The sequence below is a fragment of the Trichomycterus rosablanca genome, chromosome 9 (assembly GCF_030014385.1).
Source record: "Trichomycterus rosablanca isolate fTriRos1 chromosome 9, fTriRos1.hap1, whole genome shotgun sequence".
In the NCBI taxonomy this organism is placed as follows: domain Eukaryota; kingdom Metazoa; phylum Chordata; class Actinopteri; order Siluriformes; family Trichomycteridae; genus Trichomycterus; species Trichomycterus rosablanca.
Window position 1 is genome coordinate 27,642,461 of NC_085996.1, and position 12,066 is coordinate 27,654,526.

Here is a 12,066-nt window from a genome sequence, read left to right on the forward strand (position 1 = left end):
AGTACTGTGACAGTATATTATTTAAGCAATTGAGGGTTAAGGGCCTTGCTCAAGGACCCACCAGTGGCAACCTGGCAGTGGTGGGGCTTGAACCAGCAACCTTTTGATAGATAGATAGATAGATAGATAGATGGATAGATGGATAGATGGATAGATGGATAGATGGATGGATGGATGGATGGATGGACAGACAGACAGACACTTTATTTATTCTGAAGGAAATTATTGGTCTCCAGTAGTTTAACAAGCAAAAGAAGAGAAACTAATACAAATTAGGGGACATAAGGTGCATTTATACAGCATATGGTAAGCAACAGAAAAACAGTATGTGCAAATTGTGCATCTGGTACATGTAGTAGAAGCAGTAGTGTATCTATTCTAACGTTATATACAGATATATAAGAACAAATATAGAAATAAGTATATTGTCATAGTTATAAATATATATATATATATATATATATATATATATATATAATAGAATATGACTATAGACTGTGTATCAGATATAGAATATATCAGACATAGGTATGGATGAGTATAGTAGTGGTAATATACGGATAATAATAATATCAATATATGTAGATAAAATGTAGACTATAACTGATATATACATACAGGTATGAATACAAGAGTTTAAATATCAAGAAGGAATATGTAGTCTTGGAAATGGCGGTGCTTCAAGCTTAGGTGTGAGTGAGCAATTAAATCTGTAGGAGTTTTACCCTGCAATGAATTAAAGCACCGATTAGGGTGTATTTTTGCTCAACACCTAGTGTGTTTTGTTAAAAATGAACAAACATTCATTCATTGTGGGTGGATTAGTGGGTAGCAGCAAGAAGGTCCTGGGTTCGATCCCCAGATGGGGCGGTCTGGGTCCTTTCTGTGCAGAGTTTGCGTGTTCGCCCCGTGTCCGCATGGGTTTCCTCTGGGTGCTCCGGTTTCCTCTCACAGTCCAAAAACATGCCAACAGGCTAATTGGAAACACTGAATTGTCCTATAGAGACCTAGCCACTAGATGCACAAACCCAGATAAAATAGGGAGGGTTGTGTCAGGAAGGGCATCCAGCGTAAAAATTGTGCCAAATCAATGCGGATCATGATCCACCGAGAGCCGACCCCGCAACCGAACGGGACAAGAAACATTCATTCATTGTCTATTTTACCACCACGTTATTTTGGTCAGGGACACAGTGGGTACAATTTACCATGCAAAAGGTAGGAAATACCTAGGACAGGTTGCCAGTCCATCACAGGGCAAACACACAAAGACACAAAAGGCAATTTAATTGACTTATTAGGTTATTACTTTAACATCATGTTTTGGGGCGGCACGGTGGCTAAGTGGGTAGCACTGTCGCCTCACAGCAAGAAGGTCCTTTCTGTCTGGAGTTTGCATGTTCTCCCTGTGTCCGTGTGGGTTTCCTCTGGGTGCTCCGGTTTCCTCCCACAGTCCAAAAACATGCAAGTGAGGTGAACTGGAGACACTAAATTTTCCAAGACTGTGTTTGATATTAAACTTGTGAACTGATGAATCTTAAAACTAAAAACTTTGTGTTGTGGATGTAACCGAAGGGTGTGAAACATGACGTAAAAATCGAAATAAACAAACAAACAAACAAACAAACATGACAGAGCAGCTAATTACTCATTACACAAGATTAATCAGCTCACAAGTTTTTTATGTCAATAACAGTCATGGACAATTTTGTATCTCCAGTCTACCTCACTTGCATGTTTTTGGACTGTGGGAGGAAACCCACGCAGACACAGGGAGAACATGCAAGCTCCACACAGAAAGGATCCGGACCGCCACACCTTGGGATCGAACCCATGACCTTCCTGCTATGAGGCCACCGTGCCGCCCCAAGGCAATTTTAGTATCTCCAATTAACCTGACTGTAGGTCATTGAACTACAGAAGGAAACCAACACAGACACAAGAAGAACATGTGAACTCCAAAAAGCAATGACTCTGACTGCTCCACCTGGGAATCAAACCCAGGACCCAGACCTTCTTGCCATAAGGCAACAATGCTACCCACCAAGCCACCGTGCCACCCTGGTGTTAATGCAGTGTTTTAAAGGGTTCATCACCAAGAAAAATTTGGTTAGTGGAGGTCCTGTTCGAAATTGGGTGCGGGTGGGAGGAGCAGAGTGTAGAGAGCAACAGTTGGGCTATAGTCAGCAATTGTACACCCACAAAGTTCATCTGTATGGTAAGTGTAGCTTTATAAAAAATTCAATAAGGTGTGCAATAGCATAAGCTGTACCTAATTGAGTGCTGGATATAAACACAAATATTATATTATTTTACAATTATTATACTAAGATCTGAATGTAATATACAAAAATAATATATCAACTTATAATTATTAATAAATTATTATATATAATATTATATTGTATACATTATGTACATCGATCAGCCATAACATTAAAACCACCTTTTTGTTTCTACACACATTTTCTCAGCTCCACTTACCATATAGGAGCACTTTGTAGTTCTACAATTACTGACTGTAGTCAATATTTCTTTATGGGGGCGGCACGGTGGCTAAGTGGGTAGCACTGTCGCCTCACAGCAAGAAGGTCCTGGGTTCAATCCCCAGGTGGGGCGGTCCGGGTCCTTTCTGTGCGGAGTTTGCATGTTCTCCCCGTGTCTGCGTGGGTTTCCTCTGGGTGCTCCGGTTTCCTCCCACAGTCCAAAAACATGCCACCGGGCTAACTGGAAACACTGAATTGTCCTATAGATACCTAGCTGCTAGATGCACAAACCAGTGCATTGTAGTGCCAGTCCCAAGCCCGGATAAAATAGAGAGGGTTGTGTCAGGAAGGGCATCCGGCGTAAAAATTGTGCCAAATCGGTGCAGATCATGATCCGCAGAGAGCCGACCCCGCAACCGAACGGGACAAAGGCCGAGGAAAAGAAAAAGAAAAAGTCAATATTTCTCTACATACTTTTTTAGCCTGCTTTTACCTTGTTCTTCAATGGTCAGGACCCCCACAGGACCACCACCTGCTGTATTATTTAGGTGGTGAATCATTCTCAGCACTGCAGTGACACTGACATGGTGGTGGTGTGTTAGTGTGTGTTGTGCTGGTATGAGTGGATCAGACACAGCAATGCTGATGGAGTTTTTAAACACCTCACTGTCACTGCTGGACTGAGAATAGTCCACCAACCGAAAACATCCAGCCAACAACGGCCCTCGGGCAGCGTCATATGACCTCTGATAAAGGTCAAACAGCAGCAATAGATGAGCGATCGTCTCTGACTTTATATCTACAAGGTGGACCAACTAGGTAGGAGTGTCTAATAGGGTGGACAGTGAGTGGACACGGTATTTTAAAACTCCAGCAGCGCTGCTGTGTCTGATCCACTTATACAAGCACAACACACACTAACACAACACCACCATGTCAGTGTCACTGCAGTGCTGAGAATGATCCACCACCTAAATAATACCTGCTTTGTGGTGGTCCTGTGGGGCTGATCATTGAAGAACAGGGTGAAAGCAGGCTAAAACAGTATGTAGAGAAACAGATGGACTACAGTCAGTAATTGTAGAGCTACAAAGTGCTTCTATATGGTAAGTGGGGCTGATAAAACGGACAGTGAGAGTAGAAACAAGGAGGTGGTTTTAATGTTATGGCTGATCAGTGTATTATATTATAATTATTATAATATTATAATATATTGTAATATTAACACAATAATACGAGTATACATATTAACATTTTGTTTATAGTAAAATAATTGCAAAATAAAATGTTTGTTAAATCATTCAAAAGTAAAACAAAAGCAACATAAATTTGTCATGTGTAACTGAAATTATGAGTACATGATTTCTGTAAGCTGTAGTGACCTGTCACCTGCAATGACATATGAAGCGTGTTAAGTAAGGAGGGCTGGTATTGTATATGCATAATGAACATGTGCAGGTTTACGAGGGTCGGACATGCTTAAACTTTACAGTGTGGCATGCAGGTAATTTAAGGACAGGAACCCCCCTGTTTAAATGCAGTATGGAGCAGCAAGAAGGTCCTGGGTTCGAACCCCAGGTGGGGCGGTCCAGGTCCTATCTGTGTGGAGTTTGCATGTTCTCCCCGTGTCTGCGTGGGTTTACTCCGGGTGCTCCGGTTTCCACCCACAGTCCAAAGACGTGCAAGTGAGGTGAATTGAAGATACTAAATTGTCCAAGACTGTGCCTGATAGAAACTTGTGAACTGATGAACCTTGTGTAATGAATAACTACCATTCCTGTCATGAATGTAACCAAAGTGTAAAAACATGACGTTAAAATCCAAATAAACAAACAAACAAACAAACATAAAGAGCCTCTTCCAGCTTCGGATACTGAAACTGTACATGCTGTTATAATTTTTGTTAAACTATTGTTATATACCGTCATAGATAAAAACAAAAAAATTTAGTCAACGTTTGTGACTCGATGTTTCGAAAGGACATTGGGTGTGTATGTGTGAGTGACAATTATGAGAGAGAGCATGTGAGGAAAAGGGTGAGGCTTTGGGTGTGTCCCTTGTCTGCTTGCTAGAGGGTATTGGTGTGAACCAGAGAAAAAGCCCAACAGAGAAGATAAAGGGAGGAGTGGAAGAGGGAATGTGCTATCCATTTTTCTTGCCCTGCCTTTGGGCATGCTGAGACAATTCTTTTCTTTTGGTATTCCCTTTTTTTCCACTCCATCCGTCTCACTCTGACTTGAATATAACAAGCCTTGGCATTTTTTGTTTACCAATGACATTTCTCTTCCCCTTTTTAGAGCTTTGCATACTAAACAATACTGTAGATCACATTTTATTCATGCACGTTAACCAGACATACAACGCATACTTATCCAGCACTAGACCCTTATACACACTTAAATAAAACGGTAATTAGAGAAGAAAAAAACAGCACACAAAGAGGCGATGCAGAGTGAAAAACCAGTCCAGCCAGAAACTCCCTGTTCGAGCGGTAAACAGTTTTTGCTGTCAGTGTACGGACATGCCACAAGTGTTGAAAATGCAGAGATGACTCACACAGAGATTAGAGGTGGAAAGAATTAAATGAAAGAAAGGGAGGGAGGGAGGTAGGGTGTGGGAGATTTTCGGCTGGGTGTGCAGGGTGTAGCTAGGATCACACACTGGACTACGTACTGCTAGCCATGCCAGTTAGTTAGATTCACAAATCCTCATGTATTATACCACTCCACAAGAGCTTACAAAATTGGGATTTATTCATGTCTCCACACAGCAAAACCTACATCATTGTTGGGATTATTTAAGAGGCTTGTCTGAACAAGAATCTTTGTCATTTAGCAATGATGATTAGCATTTGAATAAAGGGCTTAATCAGCACACAACTTGACAAAAGAAACTGGTACTTATGTCCCGATTAGATTAATTGTATTAGTATCGATACAGACAACAATACTACTATATGGCCAAGGGTATGTGGACACCTGACCAAAAGCTTGTTGGACATCCATTTACATTTACATTTTCGGCATTTAGAAGACACTTTTATCAAAAGCGACTTACAGTACTGTGACAGTATACAATGTAAGCAATTGAGGGTTAAGGACCTCGGTCAAGTGCCCAACAGTGGCATCATGGCAGTGGTGAGGCTTGAACCAGCTTGAATCTTCTAATTACTGGACCAGTACCTTAACCACTAGGCTACAACTGCCCTACATCCCATTCTAAAACCATAGGCATCTGTATAAAAATTCAGCTATTATAGCCTTTAGATTTTGGATTGTCTGTTTGTGCTTATTCCATCAAAAGACCATTTGTGAGGTCGGACACTAATGTTGGATCTCAACTGACATTCCAGTTTATCCCAAATGTTTTTACTGGGGTTGAGCTCAGGTCTCTGTAGGCCACTGGAATTCCATAACACCAGATTCGCCCAGCCATGTCTCTTGGGACCTCGGGCACAGTCTTGCTGGAACAAGAAAGGACCTTCCCCAAACTGTTGCCACATAAAGGGAAGAATATCATTTAATTTGCATAACTGATTTTACATTCCTTTTAGCAATGGGTTCGGCTAAAACACCTGAACTCAATTTCTAATCCAAATCCTAATTACAAGGGGTGTCCTCATACTTTACCATACTTTACATACCATATAGTATAGTCTTTTTATTTGAAATTGACCGGTCCTATACCGAGAACTGGCCTGAAAGCCAAATACTGACCCATTATGTTAGAGCTAATTTAACTTAATGTGTTAACTTGTCTTGTGTTGATTGGTGCTACACCATGTCCTTTCATGACCTACCATGATTTATCCTGGTCAGGGTTGCAATGGGCCCGGTTTCTCTGGAATCACTTGCTGCAATGGCTCCAACAAGACTCCATCACGGGGTCTTGTCCAACCCCCTACCCAAACACCCGACCGGCCTAGAGCACAGCTGGGATTTAAATCCTGGATCCCAGCGGTAGTGGGCTTGTGTAATTTACCACTGTGCTACCTCAGTGCCACTTCCAAATGAACATATGACACAAAAAATGTTAAAGCACCTTAGTGTTGGACTGTGATCCAGTATTGGACCAAAACTGAATCAGCTGATCTTTGATATCTATATCTTATTGAAGACATCAATAGAAAGGACAGGTTATAGTATGATTAAAAGTAGAAGAAGCAAAATAGAAACATTTTTATAGCTTCTATTAGAGATGTATTAGGAATGTTTTGATCAAATGCTGCATATCTGTAATAAATAAATGTAATAAATCAAGAATTGGTTATTGGATGTCATGTTTTTTAATACATATTTTTTTATATTTTGTACTAACCATTTGGTTAGTACCTGGTACAAGGAGGGTCTGGTACTACCTGAAAAAGTGGAACCACACCCTGAATATGATGCCATTCTGTCACAGGGTAACACTTAGTCACACACACACACTTGAGTGGAATTTACACACCTGAGTGCGATTTGAACACAGAGGAACAAGAGACTAGATGAGAGAATTGAATTCAGTTGCTGTGCACACCCTTATTTTACCATATGTGCCAGTGTCTCGCTCATGTCAATATTATTTTCTTTTGCACAACCTGGCTGCAGTGAGTCAGTGTTGGGCCACTATCAGTATCCATTGTTACATAATTGCCTAAGCACAATTACTGTAAGGGGATAAAGTACTACAGTAATATTTAGACTTAATTTGTTGTGGTTTTTATATGTTTTGAAAAAATTGTAATCGTACGTGAGACCTCAAGCTACTAAGGGTCTTTACACACTGTCAAAGACCCCACCCTCTTATTAGTCTGTCTTTTCCTACCCAGCAGACTAATGCCTAGTTCTTACTACACAATTTTTGCCCTGATTTTCGCTCGCAGACTGGTCGGTGCCAGATTTGCTGGCTTGGGAGCAACTCGGCGTTCGCTCGACGATCGAAACTCGGTTCTCAATCACTATGTGTGAACTAGCTTGCCAAGCACTCGGCGACTGAAGTTTTATATCTAGCTTGTCAAATATCTGGATATGAGTCGGCCAACTGGCAATGAGTGCTATGTCGAACAGCCAATGAGAACGCAACATACGGTGTGAGGGGAAATGCAAAGGAGGAGTTGTAAAAAGGTGGGACAGGGGCATGATATAGTTTATATCAGAATACATCGGCACATCAGCGCACAAACTTTGATCGCTCGCTACTTGTTGACGTGCATTTTTGAACATTGTATCATTAAACTTCTCGTCACTTCTCACGTTTGTTTTCGTGACAAAATGTAGTTTGGGAGACCAGAGAAGCTTGCCTACGATTCCACCTGGTGATAGATGGTGTAGTATGAAACCCCCTATCGCCGATCAGTCGTGTAGTGTGAAACCCCCACCGACTTGAAAGACTCCTGATTACAAGAGATCCAGTTGTGTAGTGTGCACTGTACAGCGACCTTGTGAACTTGGCATAAGTGGTCAATTTTGTCTGCTGTGAGCACTGTTGATTGTGCCTGCTAGGGGGCACCCAGCCGACCAGTAGCAGAACTGAGATTCAGGGATTTAGAATCTCAGCACTGGTGTGCTAGCAGAAAATCCTGGCTGTCTGGCCAAATTAGGCATCTGGGCAAAAAGGAAAGGACTTGGTCAGGGAGGTAAGAAAGAACCCAAGTGGGAAAACTATCTCTTCAGCAATCCATAAAGTGTCAAAAAAGGAAGTCACTTAGGGTATATGAGAGGCTGGAGGAATCTAATGGACACTGGCAACATGAGGAAAACTCTGGTTTTTGATCAGAACAGCAAGCACAAGGTTGGTGCAAAACAGGCATTGTATATCACCGGTCTAATACCATTTCTACTGTGAAATATGGTGGTGGCAGCATCATGCTGTGGAAGTGCTTCGAAGTGACAGGGATGGAGAAAATTAATGGACAAATGAATGTATCCAAATACAGTACAACAGCTTATCTTTCAACAATTTCCTAAAGCACATGGCAAATAAAACTCTGGAGTGGTTATGGGAGAAGTGTTTTAACGTCATTGAAGGCACAGACTTAAACCCCATCAAACATTTGTGGAGAGACCCATAGATGGCAGTTCACAGACACTCAGCATCCGATCTGATGGCTCTTTTTTGAAGACTGGAATGAACAGCGTAATTCCAGGTGTGCAAAGCTTGTACAGACGGATCCACGAACACCTGCCAATGTAATGGGCTTTTACAAAGTATTAAATAAACAGTCTGAATACTTTTGTGAATAGGAGATTTTCTTTTGTAATTTAATTTTGTGTGTTTAATTGCCAGCCTGAAAACAAGCTGGAACAACAACTACACAGTAAACCACACGCAGATTCATTCAAAAAAGATTCATTTTAGATCTTTAATGGATTGTATACACCACCCCCTTGTTTCTACACTCACTGTCCATTTATCAGCTTCAGAAGCACTTTGTAGTTCTACAATTACTGACTGTAGTCCATCTGTTTCTCTGCATGCTTTGTTATCCCCCTTTCATGCTGTTCTTCAATGTTCAGGACTCTCCCAGGACCACTACAGAGCAGGTATTATTTGGGTGGTGGATAATTCTCAGCACTGCAGTGACACTGACATGGTGGTGGTGTGTTAGTGTGTGTTGTGCTGGTATGAGTGGGTCAGACACAGCAGCACTGATGGAGTTTTTAAACACCTCACTGTCACTGCTGGACTGAGAATAGTCCACCAACCAAAAAAATATCCAGCCAACAGCGCCCCGCGGGCAGCGTCCTGTGACCACTGATGAAGGTCTAGAAGATGACCAACTCAAACAGCAGCAATAGATGAGCGATCGTCTCTGACTTTACGTCTACAAGGTGGACCAACTAGGTAGGTGTGTCTAATAGAGTGGACAGTGAGTGGACACGGTATTTTAAAACTCCAGCAGCGCTGCTGTGTCTGATCCACTCATACCAGTACAACACACACTAACACACCACCACCATGTCATTATCACTGCAGTGCTGAGAATGACCCACCACCCCAATAATACCTGACCACTGAAGAACAGCATTAAAGGGGGCTAACAAAACATGCAGAGAAACAGATGGACTACAGTCAGTAATTGTAGAACTTCAAAGTGCTTCTATATGGTAAGTGGAGCTGATTAAATGGACAGTGAGTGTAGAAACAAGGAGGTGGTTTTAATGTTATGGCTGATCGGATACATATAATTGTCACACGTAACTAATGTTAACACATGCTGAGGCTAGGGACTCTTGTTGTTTACGAGTCATGAGTCGAGTCCGAGTCATTTGAAACAAGATTCTGAAGTCAATGTGTGTGCGACTAACAACTCGAGTCCACATCTCTGGCTCATGGTGATGTAAAGTGGACAGCGTCACCCATGTCACAGCAGCTAGTAATTCATGAAAGATCACTGTTCCGTATAATTTTTAATAGGTGCAGCCAAACTAGCCCTATTTATATAAGCTCCAGATATAGTCAGTTATGCTTATTAGCAAGTAATTGTAGCCCATGTCACAAAAGTTCAATGACATTATACAACACCAATTCTACACACCTCTTATCAACTGCCATGACATGACCTTATTTCTAAGTTCATCTAACTCTTCCCTGTGTATCTATGCACATTACTGCCATCTGCTGTATCATGTCTTTAGATATTACCAATAAAAAATACAGGCTGGATTTCTTTTCTTCTTTAGTTATATTTATCCCTTTCAAATCAGCGCAGAAACACCCCAACAGATAGTAACCATGCAGCCCCTAGGCAGTTCCCTCTTTGTGCTGTGACGTTTGGTTTTAAATCAGCCTGAGCACAATTACCTGTTGTCTGAGAGACCCAAGTTGAAGCTAAAGCTGTAAATTGCTGGCTGGTTTATGGCTTTCTTTGACCTCCTAGGTTACGCCCACTTTGGGAAAGTACTACACATTTTGTGGCCTACTTTTTCCTCCTTTTCCCCCTCTATAAACAGCCTTTCTCTTTTACTCTCACTTTTTGATTCTAGATCATTTCGGGTTAGGCAAGTGTTGTTGTTTTTGTAGTGAGTTCAGTGAGTATGGATTGAATTTACAGGTTTTTCAAGTTGCATTGGGAATCAAGATGAGGGAAAGTTGGTTTTGGATCACAAAGAACATTTTTAGACTTATTCTTACAGAGAAATCACATAAAATATTTTGCTTGTTCGATTATAGTTAATAAATACATATTTATTTATAATATTTTGTTATTCATACATGTTTTAAGCATAGCATTGAAAGCTTTGCTTCATAGTTTCCAATTGATTTATTCATTGATATACACACCACCCTTTGTTTATGCCTCTGATCCTGCCATCACCATTATAAACATACCTTATATAGACAAAAGTATTGGGTCACCCCTTTTATTTATTGAATTCATGTATTTTAGCCACAGGTGTAATAAATCAATTATATAAATCTTCTTTTTCCTCGGCCTTTGTCCCGTTCGGTTGCGGGGTCGGCTCTTGGCGGATCATGATCCGCATTGATCTGGCACAATATTACGCCGGATGCCCTTCCTGACACAACCCTCCCTATTTTATCCGGGCTTGGGACCGGCACTACAATGCACTGGTTTGTAGGACAATTCAGTGTTTCCAATTAACCTGGTGGCATGCTTTTGGACTGTGGAAGGAAACTGGAGCACCCGGAGGAAACCCACGCAGACACAGGGAGAACATGCAAACTCCGCACAGAAAGGACCCGGACCGCCCCACCTGGGGATCGAACCCAGGACCAATAAATCAATCATATAAATAAAAAGTAAAATTATAGTTTTAAGGGGGTCGTTATGTTCCAGCATGACTGTAGATCTATAAAGACATGAAGTAAAGATTGGTTTAAAATAAAGGTAGTTGGCGCCCAGGTGGCACAGCTGGATATTCCACAGTAACTCCACAGTTCGAAACTCGGTTGTCCACCGGCCGGCTGGGTGCCATCTAGCGGACATAATTGGCAGTGCCTGCAGCAGATACTAATTGGCCACTGTATCTGCAGGGTGGGGGCCGGACTATGTGTGGGCGGGTGGGTCTTCATCAGTGGCGGCTGCTGGTCTTTCAAAGAGGGGAAGCTCATTGTCGGCTTACATCATAAAATTTGTCAATTTATTTATACATAAGTTCTGCCCTCCGTTCCTTTTCAAGAAAATGGCCTGAAATGGGTTACAGTTTTTGTCTTTCTCAAAATCCGCGATGGGACTGAAGCTCCCAGTGATTAAGTGACGTGTAGATCTCAAAATAGCTGTCAATCAAAACGGGATTCAGCCTTTCGACTGATCCTCCAATCATCTTGCAGAAGTTCAGCGTCCAGACCCGCCCACAGCTCCATTCACCCCCAGAGACGCTCAGCGTCCGGGGGCGGGACAAAATCGTGGCATTTATCCAATGACCGGCGAGTTTTGAAGCAAGGAAAAAAACCCTTCCACGCAGTCCCATTGAAGTGAAGAGACAGGCAAATGCAATGACGCTCCGGGAGTTAACAAAATCGACAGTCGATTTGTGATAAGTAGCTGATTCTGAACGAACTCATCTTCGAGATGAACGTGTTCTAACGCATTTGTAGTCATTGAAATGTTAACACAACTGTACATATTTCACCA